General features: G+C 42.6%; 1 long non-coding RNA gene across 2 annotated transcripts; it reads right to left on the bottom strand.

Annotated features, from left to right (window-relative positions):
* Positions 1-13,632: 13,632 nt before the first annotated feature.
* LOC140844116 (uncharacterized) lies at positions 13,633-18,977 on the bottom strand. 2 transcript variants are annotated; one of them, XR_012122368.1, is made up of 2 exons: positions 18,714-18,977; positions 13,633-16,537 (listed from the first exon to the last, which is right to left on the bottom strand). It is a non-coding gene; the product is annotated as an uncharacterized lncRNA (long non-coding RNA). The 2 variants fall into 2 exon arrangements; XR_012122369.1 differs by having other exon boundaries at positions 13,633-15,676.
* Between the last annotated feature and the right edge of the window lie 244 nt (positions 18,978-19,221).

Genomic DNA, 19,221 nt, shown 5'->3' with positions numbered 1-19,221 from the left:
ATCAACAAAACAAAAGAGCAACCTATTGAATGAGAGAAGATATTTACAAATGATACATCTGATAAAGGGCTAATATTCAAAATATATAAAGAATTCATACAACATCAAAAATATATATCATAATAATAATCTGATTGAAAAGTGGGCAGTGGACCTGAGTAGACATTTTTCCAAAGAAGACATACATATGGCTGACAGACACATGAAAAGATGTTTAACGTCACTAATCATCAGAGAAGTGCAAATGAAAACCACAGTGAGTTATCACCTCACACCAGACAGAGGGGCTAATGTCAAGGTAAGAAATAACAAGTGTTGGTGAAGATGTAGAGCAAAGGGTAGTTTCATACACTGTTGGTGGGAATATACATTGGTGCAGCTGCTATGAAAAGTAGTATGGAGGTTTCTCAAAAAACTAAACATAAAAACATCTTATGACCTAGTAATTCCATCCTGGGAATTTACTCAAAGAAAACAAAATCACTAATTCAAAAATATGTATGGACTCCTACACTTATCAAAGCATTATTACAATAGCCAAGATATGGAAGCAACCTAAGTGTCCATTGATAGATAAATGGATAAAAAAGACATGATAGATATATACAATGAACTACTACTCAGCCACAAAAAATAATGAAATCTTGCCATTTGTGAGAACACAGATGGACCTAGAGGGTATTATGCTAAGTGAAAAAACCAGACAAATACCATATGATTTCACTTATATGTGGAATCTGAAAAACAAACCAAAATAGATTCATAAACACAGATGATAGACTGGTTGCTATAGGGGAGGAAGTTGAGGGGATGGGTGAATTAGGCAAAGGGAGAAAATAATTAGAATGTTTGATATCTTGATCTGCATAGTGATCTGGTTTCAAGAGTGTATACACATGTCAAAATTCATTGAGCTATAAGCTAAGATTTATGCATTTTACTGTATGTATCTCAATTAAAAAATAATAAAAATTAAAAGTTAAAAAGAAATTGATCCCTCAATTTCTCTCTGAAACCTGTTCCTCCCTGATTTTTCCCATCTTGGTAAGTATTTCTATTATACATCTATTTGCTAAAGCTAAAACCTACCTGGTATTGTTATGAGTTGAGTTTGTCCTCCTCAGTTCTTGTCCCCACTACCCAAAGAACTGAAAGGCGGAGGCACAGTAGTGAAGCAGGGTGAAAGTTTTATTTGAACACACTCCAAGGGAGGAGCTGTCCAGAGTCAAGGTGCACAAAGGCCCTGAACTTTTAGGGGAGGGTCTATTTATCACTACCTAGCCCGGATGCCCTACTTTTGATTGACAGGTTGTGGCCATTTGATTGACAGCTCTAGTTATACACCTATCTTTCTGGGTTCACATGTGTTTTCCCAAAATGTACACAAAGAAACCCGTGGGGGGGCAAAACCACAATTATATTTTAATGAGATTATGAGGAGGTGTGTGGTTTGGGCAATTCTTAGTTTTGTTTGCCTGTTGGGACCTGCTTGGGACCGGTTTGGCCTAGTCCCAACAGGCAAGAAGTTATCCCTGAGCAAAGCCTTTGCTGTCTTCACATGGGACCCCTACCTGGGTAGTCTGGGCAGTTTTTCCTTGGACTTTTATCTTCCCCTTCCCCAGCTGCTCATGTCTCTTTCTACCTAACATTCCCCCCTCAAGCAGTTGGGATCCAATTGTTTGGGCACTGGCGCAATGACTGCTCTGGCTGCTTCTTGCTGAGGGAGGGGCAGTGTATACAGACTGGGTCCCAGTGCTTGCTCTCTATCATTTGGGATTTGAGGTTTGGGGTTTATGACTGGTTGGCTAAGTCCTGTGGTCCTGGGCTCTGGGACGCTATGCTCAGGTAAAGGTTCTGGTTGAATACAAATGGAGGGTAAGGGCATCTGAATTGGCTGATAGCCATCTTGAATCATTTGTAGATGTAGAGCCTGAAGCTGGGAAGAAAGAAATTGAATAAAGAGGTTAAGTAAGGGGAGTTCACCAGCAAGGGAAATCACTAGTAAAATTAGGGAAGTGCCAAGGGTGAAGAATTGGCATCAGGGCCAGGCTTTCATGCCAAAGGTGAAGGATGAAATCATTAGCCATGATTTCCATTTCGAGGCTGCCATGTCCAAAGTTTGAATCTTCTTTGTGAAGTATAGGATCCCCTGGATGTCTTCTGTGCTTGGCCTGACTGACTGATGTAGAAACAGCCTTCCCCCCATAGATATAGGCAGGTGCCTCTCTCACTCACAGTGAGGAGGTCTAATGTTCTGCGGTTTTGAGGAGCCACCCAGCAGGTGTGTCTAGTTGCCCTGTCAAGGTAGCAGCCATTTGCTGGAAATTCTGGGATAACTGGGATTGAATCCCTAGGGAGGAGCCTCTAGTAGCTGCCTCTGCAGTTCCCAGGAGACCCTTGAGCCCTACTGCTAGAGGGAGAAGGGATCCTGCCCATCTGGTCAACTCTGTTTGGTGATCTACTGGATGAGGGAGGAATATACTGGCCATAGCCAAGGACATCTCTGTTACTACAAAACCCAAAGAGCAGTGTCCAGCCCACCCAGGAAGGAGCTTAAAATAGGCTCTCTGTCCACATACCCGCTATGGTCCCCAAGAAGGGGACAGGTGGGCAGTGAAAGGGGTGATGAGCAGGGAAGTAAAGGGCAGGGAGGTTGGCTTACTGGTGGTTAAGCCCCAAGACAGCACAGGCCTGAGGTGAGGGGCCTGGAGAAGGAAGTCAGAATAGAGTAGGTGGCCCCAGTATCCAAAAGGAAAGTCATGTCCTACCTGCTACATCCATCGGTACCCTTGGCTGTAGACCACTGTGGTGATCTCCTGCGGCAGGGCCAAACGAGGGGCCCCATCAGTCCTGGTGGAGCAGTCGCAGGCCTGGGGCTGCCTCATATCCCTGATCCCTTCCATGGCCAGACGGCAGCCCAATGCCCTGCCTTCTCACATCCTGGGTATGCAGTGACAGGTGGCCTGTCCCTCTGGGGACATTCTTTGGCCCAGAGTCCCACTTGGTGGCAGATATAGTACCTGGTGGAGCCACCTTTGGGAGTGCTTGGGGCACTGATGGGATGCCCTCAGCCCTAGCGGCTGCCATCATCTGAGCATGCCTAGCCTCTTTTCTGATCCTCTTCCTGGTACATTGTCTCCTTCTCCCTTTCCTTCTCTGGGACTCTGTCCTCCATGACCTGCTCCTGGTCATAAAGCACCTAGGTTGCTGTCGTAAGCATATCATCTAGCGTGGCCTCTGAGTCCCAAACTTTTTGGAGTTTCCTCCTAATGTTTGGTGCTGAGTGGGTCAAAAATCTATCTTTCAGGATGGTCCTGCCCTTGTGTGAGTCCGGGTCCAGATTGGTATGTTTAAGACCTCTTTCAGCCTTTCTAGAAAGGTGGCTGGGTTCTCAGTGGGCTCCTGGGTCACGGCAGAGACTTTCATATAGCTGATGACCATCTGTCTGACAGCCTTAAACCAGTCTTTATACAAATCTAATAATGGTCCTGAAACCGGTGTTGGTCAGACTTATTATAATCCCATCTGGGATCCATGGAGGGGATAGCTGGGTCTCCTATGGGATAATTAGGATCTGTTAGATGTAGACCATTTGCAAATTTCTTTGCCTCATGAGTTACTCTCCCTAGTTCTGTGTCTGTAATACTCTGAGTCAGGATGATCCAGATATATCTCTCCAAGTCAAATCACAGGTGACTGTTACATGTTGGAAAATCTCTATATAATCAGGATAGTCAGTGTAGCTTCCCAGGTCTATTTCAAGTTGTTTAAGTTAAGTGAGAGAAAAGGGCTTATGCACAAGCTGGGAGCTGAATTCTCCTACTGCCTGCACAGGGGGCAGACCCTCCACAGAGGTAATGGCTGCTGTCCCATAGCAGGGCAGCCCTCCAGATCAGGGGGACATCTGGGGAGCCTAAGGAGGACATGAAGGGGGGCTGAACACTGCAGGGGTTGCAGTCTGGTGAAAGGAGCCCAGGGTATGGAGGCAAAGTGGCATAGAGTAAAGGTTTCTGGGGGCATTGGCTTCCTTGGACCTATACCCTCCACAGAAGGCCTAGGTTCTGAGGTGTGTGGGGGAGGCCTTGGGGGAGTAGAGCCAGCATTGTTAGTTTGCATTTGTAGAGGAGATCTCCATTCTCCTGGAGAAGGCTTGGATGTAGGGAACCTTTGGCCATTTATCCTGCCATTTGAAGAATAGGTCTAATTGCAGATGTTGTTGTAACTTAGGCTCCCTCTAGGGGCCAAATTTTCCCACTGGGGAGTTTGTATTGGGACCAGGCTGTTTTGCAGAAGAATTTGAGCCTTGATCTCCTCAGGGTCTGGGGGTCAAAGTGTTCCCAGCGTTGGAGGATGCAACCCAAGGGACTATCACAGGAAGTCAAGTGTGGGCTCCCCATCTAGAATGAATGGGAAGAAGAACTAGGGTCAGAGCCCAGCATCCGAGTGGCATCACTAATTGCCTAGCACCGAACAGTGCTCTAGACGGACGTCTCTGCCCATTGCACTTGTGATGGCGAGGGAAAGGTTACTTTTTCACTGCCATCAGTTCACATGTATCTAAATCCAACCTGGGGGGAGCGGAGCTGTAGCACTTGATTAGGGCAAGTCTAGTGATCCAAGATGGAGAGTCCAAGCAGTGGGGAAAGTCCATCCTGGGGAATGGCTGTGGGTGGGGGGAAGGGCAGTTGTTAAAAGAATCTGTCTTACCCTACTCTTTACAATCTGCTGGAGGGACAGCATCCTCAAAGAGCAACACTCCTGGCTCCAGGATTCCCTAGTGACCTCACACATTAGGGAGTAGCGTTGCATTGAGAGGTATCTGTGATTGTTTGCCCTTATCAGAAGGGACAGGGATGGATCTGTACCAATGATATGCAAAGGAAATAGGAGAGTAAGATTCTAGGGAAGTGATCTTCAAGGTAACTTTGGTCTTTGTACCTGCTGGGTCTCTATTGGTCAAGGTTTTTTCAGTAGCTACAAGTGCCAGGGTAAAAAAGGAAGAATAGGGAGGTGGCTCTCAACTGAGCCCTCAGAGTCAGCAAAAGGTGGCGAGGGAGGGTTCTGGCCAGGCAAGCCTCCTGGAGATCCAAAAGCTGTATCAGGGCACAATAGGAAGAGGCCTGAGTCAAAGTCTGGACCTGGAGAGACCACCAAATTAGTTACAAAAGACTGCCTAATGGGTTAAGGAAGCTGTGAGAAAAATAACTGCTGTGCTAGGTAAGAGGTTTTGGCCCTATGCTATGTTACTCCCATAGATGCCTTCTAGGTAGAAGAGGCGGGTTCCGTTGGGAGGTCGGAGTTAGGTCAGACCTGCAGATCCCATTGACAGTAAAGTCCCCATTCCCCTCTAAACAGAAGATAGAGCAAATAGAGCAGATGCGACAATAGAAAGAACTCTGATCATGGAAGAGACAAAGGGTCGTAGAATCGAGATGAGTGAGAAGGCTCTTAGCTCTTGTGGGGAGCTGTTAGTGAAGAAGACAGTAAAGGGAGAAATCTTGGTCTGCTCTAGTGGCGCTCCTGAGGACCCAATCATGACCCGCCTCTCTGGGAGGGGTTCCCCACAGGGTGAGCATAAGCAGGTACTGCCTCCTGACGAGGCCGGTGGACATTTTGTGGTCAAGGAGATCATGAGATAAGGGTCTCTGGGGGATCACCCAAAACAGGTCAGAGGGAAGTCTGTCATGGAAGTCTTAAGATCAGTAGCTGTCTTTCAACCAGCTGTCCTGTGTCAGGGCAATAGCAATGTTTAGGATCTGATTAGCCCACCAGCAGATTACACAAAAAGCAAGGAGTAAGGGAAGAAAAATAGAGTGAGTAGAATAGGTAGGCAGTGAGTGCCTCCAGCCAGGGGGTGAAGCTCGTGTGGCTTACCAGACAGAGTGATACTAATCACAAGCCAAGTCACAGCACCAAACATATCATGGGTTAGGTTTGTTTGTTCTCCTTGGTTCTTGTCCCCTCTGCAACAAAGAATTGAAAGACAGAGACACAGTAGCGAAGTGTATTATTTGAATACACTCCAAGGGACAAGCAGGCCAAGAGTCAAGGTAGACAAAGGCCCTGAACTTTTAGGGGAGGGTCTATTTATCACTACCTAGCCAGCCAGGAGACACTTCTTTTGATTGACAAGGTGAGGTCTTTTGATGGACAATTCTAGTTATATACCCATTCCCCTAGGTAAGCATGTCTTTTCCCAAAATGCACATAGAAAAGCCCATGGAGTGGGGGGTGGGGGGTCAAAACTGCAATTTCATTTTAATGAGCTTGGGGAGGTGTGCTGTAGGCAGTTCTTAGTTTTGTTCGAGTGCACCCATTGGGACCTGGTTGGGGCCTGTTGGCCTAATCCTGGTAAGCAAGAAGTTATCTTCAGTAAAGCCTGTCTTCACGTGGGACCCCCGACCTGGGAAGAGTTTGGGTGGTTTTTCCCTTGAACCTTGTCTTCCCCTCTTCCCCAGCTGCACATGTCTACCTTTCTACCTAACAGTATATTTTGGTTTTCTCTTACTCTCCACATGCAGTCCACTACCGTACAGTCCTCCAAATAGATCTTGAATCTATCAACTTTCTATCTCCATCACCCTAGTTCATCCCACCATCAACTTGTTCCTAGGCAACAATGACCTTCTAAAAATCTCTCTGAATAGCAACCAGAGTGATTGAAAACCCAACAAACTCACATTGCTTACCATGACCTATCAAGTACCCACATAATAAGATGTTGCCTGACTTCCCACCTGCATCTCATACCATCTCCTCCCCTTCCATCACTATCCCACAGCCTCACTTGCCTTCATTCTGATGTTCCTATATGCCTAGTCTTTACCTGCCTCTAGGCTCTTGAGTGTGATTTCTTCTATCTGGAATGCTCTACCCTCAGCATTTCCCATGGCCAGCTCAATCTCCTCCTTCAGATACTACTTCAAATATCACCTCCTCAGGGAGGCTACCTCACTATACTTTCAAAAGTAACTTTGGTTTTCTCATATTTTTTAAATCATATTTCTAACATTTATTTTCCTTTTTATAAGATCAATGAGAGTATAATGATACCCTGCACTCTATTGATTCTCCAGGGCCTACCACTGTGTCCTGCAAGCACATAATGGTCATTCAACATATTTTGCATGAATTGAGGTAGAATGTTTTAGTCTATAGGTATTTTTCTCTAGTATTTCCATGGGCTGTGAGGCATCCTATGTGTCAAGGAAGGATAAAGACAGCAGAACATACCATAAGAAAGATGTTAGTTAATGGATTTTGATTTTCAGGGGCCCAAGCCACCAGTATTTAGAGTTGTTTTTTTTTTAAGAAAATAGAATACATAAACAGAGTCACTGCTTGACTAAAGTACTAGTCAAGGAGAATTAGAGAAAAAGCAAGAGAGTTAGATTTTGATGAGTATTCCTGTCATGGATACTGTATGTTGCTCAAACATTCCAACTACTACAGAGACAGAGAAACACTTGAATTCATAGTTTTAAGTTACAGTAGTCATCTTTTAACTATGAGGATCAAAATCATGTACTAAGGATGGAAGATCAGGAAGTTAGAAGTAGGCCAGGACCACCCCCTTTGTTAAATCAGAATTTCTGGGACAGGTCCAGGAATCAGTGTTTTAACAAGCCCTCCTGATGATTCTTTTTCATGCTAAAGTTTTTAAATGACTCATATAGGAGACAGATAACAGGACTTGGGGAACAGTGGTTATGCAAAATGAGAGCGATGGGGAGGAATTTGAGTTCTACATTTCTGGCTTACGCAAGTGGTGAGATGCCTTTCATTGAAATAGGAAACACAAAAGAAAAAAAAATCTGTTACATTCTTTTGTTTTGGACATTTTGATTTCAAAGTACCTGAGGAATTCCCAAGTGTAAGTATCTAGTAGGCAGTTGGCTATATGGGCCAATATCCATCGCAGAGAAATCTGGGCTTTCAAGCAAGGAGGACAGTCATCAGTACACATAGGGAAGTGGGCTCCAGGAGAGTGGATGAGAGAACTCAGGGAGTGTGTGTATAAATGAGAGGGTCCCAGGGTCTAGGACAGACCCGTGAAGAACACTGACTTTTAAGGTGTGAGCAATGGAAGAGGAACTGTGAAGGGACACCCCAAAATTAGAGGGAAAACCAGGAGAAATAAATGCTAAAGATTGAAAAAGAAGAAAGGAATTCAATGCTTTGGAGAAATCAAATTAAGTAGGGACTGGTGTCTACTGGCTTAGCTAGAGCATAGTAATTAGAGAACTTGGTTAGAAGTTTCAGTAGGATGTGAGGGGTTGAAATAAATTTGTAACGTGCAGGAACTAACTAAAAATGTTTGATTTAGCCCAGTGGTCTCAGTCAGGGGATTATGTTCCCCAGGGGACTTTTGGCAACATCTGGTAACATTTTGGCTACCCCATTTAGTGGGAAGAGGCTAAATATAGATAGGTATTCTATAATGCACAGGACAGCAAACTCCCCCCACCACCAACAGAGAATTATCTTGCCCCAAATGTTAATAATGCCAAGACTGAGAAACGCTACTTTAGCCTAATAAATATGCATATTTTGTGGCTCACCATAATTGAAATCTTCTGGATGTATTATAGAGACAAACAGAGAGTACGGCTGAACAACGAGAAACTCAAGAGTTCAGAATAACTATTTTGAACTTTGCCACTATTAACTGTGTATGTCTTTTAAATAATTATTTATATATTTTTTCAGCTCCATTTCTCCATGTAGAATCATCTTGCATCCCCCAAGGCATTTATAATCCTCTGTTGAACACTGTTTCCTTTAAGCAACTGTTACAAGGAATACATTCTTATTCTAATTAGGTTTCTCCTTAGGGACAAAAAACAAATTCAAAAACACCTCTATAACTACTTATAGAAATTCTAGAACAAATGCATTGTTTCTGTATAGCTTTTCTACAAATACAAGAAGTTTGGGTTCAATATCCTGTAATATGCAATCATTTGAAAAAGAATAAATTGAATATTAGGAAATAAAGTGGAGGGGAAAAAACAAGGAATACAATAAGAAAGATAAGGGAATCTGAGCAAAATGAAATAAAACTAATGATATTATTCCTGCAGCTGCCAGCGTGGTGGAAGCTGAAGTTCGAGGTTTGGCAGCAAGACAGATTTTCAGTGTGAGTCTGATGTGCTCTCTTCTGGGGGCTAGAACTGTCTGTAACATTTTTTATCTCCAGATCTTGGAATGTAGTGCTCAATTAATATTTATTGATTAAAACAAATAAATAAATAAAGCTAAGCCTATAAAATACAAGGTTTGGGAAATGCTCTTGGAAATAAGGGACTTTGTTAAATAAAATTGTCAAAGCATTTTACATTTTCAGCATCTAAAGAGAATAATGATAAGAAAAATAGCTGTCATCTACTGTGAACTTGCTGTGAACTAAACCCATTTATTCCGTTATTTGCACAGTATTCAACAACCTTTGTTGGGCGCCAGGTAAGATGCCTTTGCCTTCATGTAGTGTATATTCTAGTGTGGGAGGCAGTACAGAAACAACAATGACCTTTATGTGTAGTGGCCGTGTTTGATGCCAACCTGGCATTCACCTCCTTCTCCTTTCAATGAGCATCTGGTCCTTACACAGGCAGCCACCCAGGTCTAGGTAGCCCATGTAACCCTAGCTTCCAAATGATTCTAATCGCATCTCCCTTTCCAGCTTTCAGAGGCCACTATTCATGCATCTGAAGAACAGTCCAAATGCTTCTCACTGGCAAACAAAATGGAGCTGTAATTGTAAGTGTTGACCACAAGAGGGCACAAGCAGCTCAATGATACCGACCAGTTTGGACAATACATTGAAGACTGACAAGTTCTTCAACATGGAAAAGAAGGAAACGACTGGAAATTTTCTTCTGAGCTATAAAAAATAAGAATATTCCACGAACATATGGGCTAGGGAAGGGAGGATGGGAAAGTATCCAAGCCACTTATCCCTAGGGTGACAATATTAACTAGACGTGTCTCAAGAAACTTTACATATTCTTGTCAGAGGAAATTAAAGCCAAATTTGAGATTCTCAGAATTTACTATATTCTATTAATAATATAAAATCTCAGGAGTTTAAAAGGGAGGACAGGAAGTCAAACACTGTTTAATTGTAATGTATATATTTCTATTTATACATTATATTTTGAAATAACCAAGATATGAGGTTGTCTCAGATGGAAGTGTATGTTTGACATGATTAGCAATAAAATGGTGTACCAGCAATTTCTAAATTACTAAAATCTTTCGTTCAGAATGGTAGCGGTCTCACTGAATCAGTCTAGCATGCTTACTTTTTAGGTGTCAGTTGTTACATGGAGCAGGAAATTCTGAAAAGACTTGTCCACTTAAACTAGACCTGAATGACTACTTTTCCATCTTCTTGAGAAATAAGTCAGTGTAGAAATGGAAAAGCCCCTTAAGAGAGAAACTGTTTTGCCCTGGTGAAACAATTTGGTTGAGGGTTCTTATGGGAGATTTGTGATTTTGAGATTGGAGAGCTTTGCAGTAGCTGTGGATGGTCTAAAGGGAATTTTGTGAGTACACATATACTGAGGATTAGAGCATTCAGTACCACTTGCTTGAGTGTTTTCTCCTGCTGGCTACTCATTCCTGCTTGGTAAGGTCTCATTTAAAATCTTACCATTCCTCGACACTACTTTCTAAGTACTTCCTAATATGTATTTTTTTTATTAAGCTATCATTGATATACAATCTTATGAAGGTTTCACATGAGCAACATTGTGGTGACTACATTCACCCATATTATCAAGTCCCCCCCACACTACATTGCAGTCACTATCCATCAGTATAGTAAAACCTAGCATGTATCATTTAATACTACAATTACCTATTTATTGGTACTAAAGCTGTGTGCTCTATTATGTCCTGTGTCCAGAATAATGCCTGGAACGTGGTAGATACAAAAACAAAATTAAATGACCAAACCTCCTACATACCAGCTCTCTCGAGCCTTCATTTTCAAGGTACCTTTTTTACTTTTGCACAAATCTCCAATTCCTTGAACCTCTATCTGCCGCCAATTGTCCCACCCCCATCTGCAGATGATCCTCCCTTGAATCCTTTAGACTAAATTTCACTCTTGCTTGTGAAGGGTGAAACTCCGTGAGGCCGGGCAAAGATCAACTGTTGAAGAAACATCACTTACAGGCCAGCTGCGATGCAGAAGTTCACCCCATGCCCCCAGCCCCTCTGCCAGCCCTCTTCTGGTCTCTCCACCGCCCCCTCAACGGCTACCTCCTTCATATCTCCACACTCCATCACGGGGTTGGGACTCCAGACTGAGCATCTACGCTCTCTCTTACCAGCATTCTTAATTCTCTTATATCCCTATATTTCCACTGCATCATCACATAACAATAACGCTCAAGTAAACTTCAGGAAAAATTTTTGGAGCCATCCAGTTTTTGTGCATCAACACAAATGCACAGTCAACTTCATTCTTGGAGCTATGTCAGGCAGAAAGATAGGTATGAGCGGGATGGAAAGGGGGTGAGACCCACCATAACTCGGGGAGTTAATCAGATTTAGCCAGAAAGCCAGAAAGGACTCATCTACTTTGCAGTGTGGGTTCATTCCACATGCTCGGAGTCTGGGCTGAACCGGGGACTTGCTCCAGCTCATGCGGGTGGGACAGGGCAGAGACAAGGGACAAGCACCATGATTCATTTTCCTAAAAAAATGGCGGGATTAGCGTAATAAGAACACGAGAGACTTAAGACTAAGATTCCAGTTTTGAAAGACAATTAATTGGGAAGTTAAGATTCTAAAAGGGTATCTCGCCGCGACCCTCCTTACCCAGAATGACTCAGGAGACACGGGCCCATACAAGAGATTTTATTATCTGAAAGGGAAACTGACTGCCCCGAGAGAGAGAGAGAGAGAGAGAGAGAGAGAGAGCGAGCAGCGGGACAGAGGGACAGAGGGACAGAGGGAGAGAAAGAGCGAGCAGCCGCGTGGTGCAGACAGTTGTGCCTTTTATTGTGGCGGATCCTTGGCCTGTTGCTTTGGGGGAGGGTCGAGATATTTAGAGATAAGGCGGGGCAAGCTCCAGGCATAATTCTCACCAGTTTATGTGCTTGGGACCATGGGGTAAATTGAGGGTAAATTACTATATTCTTTCAGATTCACCCAATGACTCATCTTAAGGCAAGGCAAGCAGTCTTAACTGGTGTGTCCCCAGTACTTGCGAAAGGCTGCTGTCTTAGAGAGGAACAGAAGGTCTGTCCTACGGAATTACTTAGAGGAGTAGCTATAGGCAATGACGTATTGTCTCTCACCAGAGAGAATCATGAGATGAGACCTCTTGACAGGCCCACGCCCTGACCCTTTAACGTGGCCCCATTCTTGAAAGCCTTTAAAGACAGAATCCCAGCCTTTGGGTGAGCCTCCTCTCTGAGGTTGCCTGCACTCCCATTTCTTGGAGTGCGTATCTTTAAAAGACTCCTTACTGCTAAACTTATCACACTGTGTCTCTGCGCTCTTCCAGTAGTATCTCTGGCACTTTGCTATTCCATCCCATTTTCCAGACTTTAAGCATAAGTCTTCATGATGATGGGGTTCTTGTTTGCGGAGCCAAAGAATGAGCTTCACAAACAGTCAAGGTAGGAGAGCAAGGTACAGGCTTTTATTTAGAGATACAGTGAAAGGACAGAGCTCCCGGCTCACGCCAGGAGGGGACAAGAGAGTCCTTAGTGGTGCGTTGTCTAGGGGGTTTTATAGGCAGTTGAGGATTTTTCGAGAACATGAAAAAACTTACGGATGGGGACTTGTTAACTGGTCCCTGAATATTAAAAATTAACTTAACTGTAAGGAATTTCCTGCCTTGATTTCTTTCTGCGACACTGGCGCCTTGGTCTGGGAGCATATCAAAAGGCTGCCTGCCCAGCCCCCAAGGTGGGCTGAGGTATTGTCTACTTGCTAAAGAAGCTTGCCTCTTGAAGTTCCTGGATGTTAAAATGCAATTTTATCTTTAAGATGGAATTCTTCCTGCCTTTTACCACGTCGTCTACAGCTGGGTCTGCAGGCTAAGTTAGTTGCTCAGTTTGAAGAATCACCTCGTCAGATCTGAAGGAGGAAAGACAGCACATAGGCCTGGGCCTTTTAGTATGCTAAAGTGAATCTTACACATGGTTACAAATGATTAGCATAATAAAACGTGTGCTACTCTTCTTTATCTGGGGAACATTAACCGATTTCACTGAAGAATGATTCTAGAGCTCAATGTTTAACATAGAGTTTTAGCAGGAGGGGGTTTCTTTGCATGTAGTTACATTGCTCTTGACTGCAAATATCCCACCCTGCCCCCTCTGGAGGCTCTTCCTCTACTCTGACTACATCCATGGTCCCTGTCTCATTCACACTCTCTGTCCTACTCCAGGTGAGCAAGTAAACCTGCCTTTATCTACCTTGACTCCAACTCATTCCTCCCTTAGAGTATATTCAAATAAAGCTTTCATTCTGCTTCACTACTGTGTCTCTGCCCTTCAACCCTTTGCTGTGCACACAGAACTGAGAAGAAACTTACCACCCCGACAGCTACCTGTCACTGTTGGATTCTCCCTGAGGACGCCACCCCAAATCACTCACGAAAGACGTCTCTTGATGCAACAAGCAAGAGGAATTTATTCAGGAACCAGCTAGCAGGGGTCCAAGTTAGCCCGACGCAGCGGGTCTCAACGAGGACCCCGAACAGTTAAAGCCAGAGGTTTTTATAGCATAGCATTTTCAAAAAGACAGTATTTTCTTACACAGTGTTTTAGCAAGATAAGCTTGGTATGCATGACTATCCGACCAAGGTTAGCAGTCTGAAGGCCGCAGCTGCCCACCACCTGGTGTTCATGATTAACTGATTTGAGGTTAGCTAACTGAAGGTCACTACATTTAACACTGGCTGACTAACTTGTTTTTCAAGATTCTAATAATTTTCCTTCTCCTAGGTTAGAGGGTGGCGTTTAAGCCTTTAAGATGGCTGTACTTATGCACTTATGCTAACTTTTGATTTTTCAGATCCTACATTTCCCCACTTCTCTTTAGGGGCATTCCAATCATGGAATGTTTGTGTCTTCTTGTGGGGTGAGTGAATGATATTGTTGCTTCAACATCAGCACATGAACAGCACTCACTCTTTCTCTAACAAAGTTATCAGCTGATTTAGTATGCAGGGTCCTAAAGTGAGGAGCAACACAAGGATGAGTAGGGGCCCAGCCAGAGTGGATATCAGGGTTGTAAACCACAGGGATCTAGTGAACCAAGATTCAAATAGCCCTTGGCTGGCTTCTCTTTCTTTCTTTCTCTGGCCTAGCCTTTCCCTAAGCTTTGACATTGAATCTCTTACTATTCTGGAATGGTCTGCATAAAAGCAGCATTCTTCTTTTAAAGCTGCACACAGTCCTCCTTCTTTTAGGAACAACAGATCTAGCCCTCGTCTATTCTGCAAGACTACCTCAGAGAGGGAAGTCAGAGATTCTTCAAGTTTTGTAATGGATTGCTCTATGGTCCTTAGGTCTTCATCAATAGCTGTCCTTAGCCCTTCATAATGTTGGTTCCCTTGGACAATAGCGGCTGACCCCATTCCCACTCCGGCTGCGACACCTATCCCTAACAACACAGCTAAGGTCAGCGAGACCGGCTCTCTCCTATATCTATGCCTAGGTACTTTAAGTCTGATAGTTGAGTCTACTTGGGTAAGGGCCGACCCAGGTGAAACGGCCCATATCAAGCTGAAAACCCCAAGTTATTCCAGTCACCCAGGACTTTTCATTTTTGGCCTGTTCTTGGTTAAATTGCACGCACACTTGGGGTACCCTGTTGTCAGGGTCTCATTCTTTCTTCTACAGAGACTCTAGCTGCTGCCAGGGAAAAGGGGCGATGACCGCTCTGGCTGCTTCGTGCTGAGAAGGGGGCGCAGTAAAGGGTGCAGCTAGGTCTCCATCACTGGTCAGTTGAGAGGGCCTCAGAAGGCTGGCGCTTCTATTCTGGGTTTCATTTCTATTACTATTTGCAGTTTTGTGGCTTCTAGGCAAGATAAAACAAATTGTGTTATTAGGTTATGTAGCAACATCTGGAGTTGGATTTTTTATTCTGGAAGGAGGCTGCATTATTGAAACAATACTTCTCTCTAAAATCACTCTCATTTTTACTAGAAGTAACCAGGTTAAGAAAATAATTAACAGCTGGCTTGATATTTGCACAGGCGCAGCAAGAAGAGCAATTGATTACACAGGCTCTTTTAAATATGCTTTGCTGGAACTTTTTGTAAGGAATTTCAGATTGAACTTTTAAAAGCCTCTTGAGGCTAGACAGCCAAGCTAGACTTGCCATCAGGCTTTGCCTGCAGTACCTGTAGATTTGGATGAATTCTTCTCTTCTCGAGGTCTCTGCACCTGCCAGGAAGTGACCTTCTTTACTCACCTGGTAAGGCTGCTGGGAACTCTGTAAGCAAGGTACCAGGCCAGTTCTTCCAAGGGGCTTTGTTGGCTTTATAAGGTCAATCTTAGTTCTTTAAAGTTGTTCACATCTGAGTCTATACACATGTCTCTCAGGTATGACATTCCAGTCAAAGCCCTGGTAGTATAACCAGTGTTCTTAAGTAGTCTTCTCACAAGGAAAGCAGATTCTTATTGAACTCGTGCAAATAAACATACTGCCATGGAATACAAAAACAGTCACTGAAAATTTTTAAACTCTGGAGGGATCAAGTAGAGAGAAGGACGTTTCAATTCTGCTCATAAAGATAGTCATTTACTAAACTGTTGTCAGTTTAAGAGAACAAGGTTAAAACACTTTATCAGCAACATTTGAAACAAAAAGACACAAAATCATTTTCTTTAGTTTATGTAATCTTATGTAACTAATACCTGTTCTGCTGAAATCCAGTTCTTTACCAGTTTAGGGATAATACTATAAATGACTAAAGACTTACAAATGACAATGGTTAAAGATCTGATGAGAGCTTACTGTAAAACAGTTGACATAAGGTAATTCAGATATTTCTGTAATACAAAACATTCAGTAACAAAGTTTAGCATCATTCTCTTTGACAGTGCTTTCCTGGTAAATATATATATATATATCAGATATATATATCAGATAAATAAGCCAAATTAGTCAAATACTTTCTTTAAGGAGAAAAAATTCTTCTGACATGTTCCAGGGGCCCTCTGGAAAATATCAGAGTTAACTAGAGGTAAAAGCACCTTTTTGCATTTAATTTTTTTAGAACTATCATTACACATTTATTGTCTATATACTCAGCACAGTAAACGAGACATCTTAAAAAGGTGGGGCAGCAGGGGAGACTGCTGCTGTCAATTTTTAAAGACAATATACAGAAAGTCAAAATAATTCTAGGTTACTAAGCATTCTTGAGAGAATGGTAGCAGATGGTAGATTCTTCTGCTTTCATCTTCAGGAGGGGAAAAAAGCTATAATAAGAATTCATATTTAGCTGAAAGAACTGTCTAAACTCAAGGCAGAGTATAATATCACCAGGCATACAAAAGACCTGTTAGAGATACATACAAAGAATGAATATGGCTATAGTCAAATTCAACTTAAAAGTTTAAGCAGAATTTCAAATTTAAATGTCTCTTTCTTTCACACAGATATTCAGATATGACCAGAGATATGCTTTGAGATGAAAGAGATCAGGCATTTTACTTCTTCATTTAGGGACTGAGAAATGATGACTTTTGGCTTACAATCAATAGCTTGCAAACAGTGAAAATAATAAGAACATAACTCAGCATAAGTGTCTAAGACCAGATACAAAAAGGCAGAGAAAGTGCTTAAGTCTACAGGTCTTCCCTGAAAGCTTCAAGAATGTTTTACTCTTTAATAGTAGATATAAGCTGCTGTGCAAATTCTATTAAAAGCTCTAAGATCATTTGCATTAAAAAATATGGAGCCCTCTATGTTTTTTAAAACATACAGCATATAAATTAAACAATAAGACCTGGTGGTTCTCAAAAAATCTATTACAACTTTTCTCAAAAGTGGTCACATGTTCGTCTATCTAAACCTTTACAGTGAAACCTGTTTTTCTGGGAGAAACATAATCTTGTCCAGATTCTACAGTTTAATTTTTAAGAATAAATTTTGGTTTGTTAACTAAGTGCATTTAATCAGCTGAAAAAAGCTTTGTTACTATTCTGCTTAGGAATTCAATTTTTCAGGCCATGCAATCATTTTCAATAACAAAATATTTCAAAGGCAAATAAAGGTTATACAGTTGTTAACAAACTTTAGCTTTTAGTCCTTTTTAATATTACGATTTCATGGCAACTCACTGAGACTTTAAGCATGAGAAACTGCTTTGATCTTTCAACATTAAGAGCAGACTAACAGTTAAAGAAAACTTTGTCTTTTTAACTGAAAACAAAATTCTAATTTTGCTGTATACTCGATACCAAGACTTACTCGCTTCAATTTCACATAGCATGACTATACCAACTCTTCCACAAGCCTTCTACAACTTTCTTTTTACATTCAGTGTTCTCTCTCTTTAAACAAATAGCTGCACTTCAGAACAATCACTTTCTTTTACTTTCAACAAAACGAATTTCCGTTCTTTACACTTTCTCTCATTAAAACATACATCTTCCAGCATAGAGAAATGCCCTCTCCATCACTTTCAGCAGTTCTAACCAGAACTCAAAACTATTAGAAACTTCAACTTCCAGTGAACACTGAGAAGCAGGACACTGCAAACTGTCAAACCAACATTCCCTAGACTGACACTTATGAACACATTCTACAATTTCTGCAACCATGAGCTTCACAGCACAATCTCCCAGCAAACACAGAGCACATCTTCTCAACTTAACAAAACTCTAAGGCTTTAAGTTACTACAAAGATTCTCAGGCTGCAGGTAGGCATACACACTGCAACACACAATTAAAAAGGTGTTCACTTGCCACACTTATCCAGCTCACCTACCTGCAACAACTATGCTAGCCTACTCACAAGACCCCCACTGAACACTAGACAAAGCCAAGCCTCTAAGCATTCTATTCTTAAAAGATTTAGCAGATAACATGACTCAAATGACTCTAGGTAAACTCAGGCAGCCAACCAACTACCAAGACATGCCCGCCTTAGGCAAACTCAAATTAGCATTAATGCTTAACACTTTTTTATCAGGTTTTCTGGAAGTTTTAGAACACTCAATTTTCACAAGCGCTTGTCTTTAAATCAATTTCATTAATACCATCCGGAGGTAGAAAGATATATTCATTTACACACTTAGGGGGTTGTCTGAGTCTGTCCCATTGTCAGTATAACAATTATTAGGCACGTGAAAGACACAAAAAACAGAGACACACACAGATTAGACACACAGCAGCTGCTTTTTGTTTTTCTCAGATTTTCAAACAGAAACCGAAAGGAATCAGAGGGTTGATATTCCTGGCGCCCAAAAATCAACCCTATCTCATCAGATTCACCTTGCCGGAAAAACAGACGGGAGGCTACCAGGCGTCCCTGGCCTTCCAACCTCCCCGAGGCGTCCCCCAGGGTTGCAGCCTGCGGTGCTCCTAGTACGTCTACCAACCGCAGTCTCGACCCCTTTACGGGATCGGGACAGCTGCCAGACAGTGGGTACCCCCTTTCAGAATTCTGACCGGTCTTACTGAAAAACAGAAAACACAACACAGACAAACCAAGGCGCCACTAATCTTACCTCTTCCTCTAAGAGCGACTTCGGGAGTGAAGCGGGTTGAGCGCATGATCCCGGACGAGCCCCCAAATGTTGGATTCTCCCTGAGGAGGACGCCACCCCAAATCACTCACGAAAGACGTCTCTTGATGCAACAAGCAAGAGGAATTTATTCAGGAACCAGCTAGCAGGGGTCCAAGTTAGCCCGACGCAGCAAGTCTCAACGAGGACCCCAAACAGTTAAAGCCAGAGGTTTTTATACCATAGCATTTTCAAAAAGACAGTATTTCTTACACAGTGTTTTAGCAAGATAAGCTTGGTATGCATGACTATCCGACCAAGGTTAGCAGTCTGAAGGCCGCAGCTGCCCACCACCTGGTGTTCATGATTAACTGATTTGAGGTTAGCTAACTGAAGGTCACTACATTTAACACTGGCTGACTAACTTGTTTTTCAAGATTCTAATAATTTTTCTTCTCCTAGGTTAGAGGGTGGTGTTTAAGCCTTTAAGATGGCTGTACTTATGCACTTA

The sequence above is a fragment of the Manis javanica genome, chromosome 10 (assembly GCF_040802235.1).
Source record: "Manis javanica isolate MJ-LG chromosome 10, MJ_LKY, whole genome shotgun sequence".
In the NCBI taxonomy this organism is placed as follows: domain Eukaryota; kingdom Metazoa; phylum Chordata; class Mammalia; order Pholidota; family Manidae; genus Manis; species Manis javanica.
The sequence above is the reverse complement of the archived record's forward strand: the minus strand, read 5'-3'. Positions and strand labels throughout refer to the sequence as shown.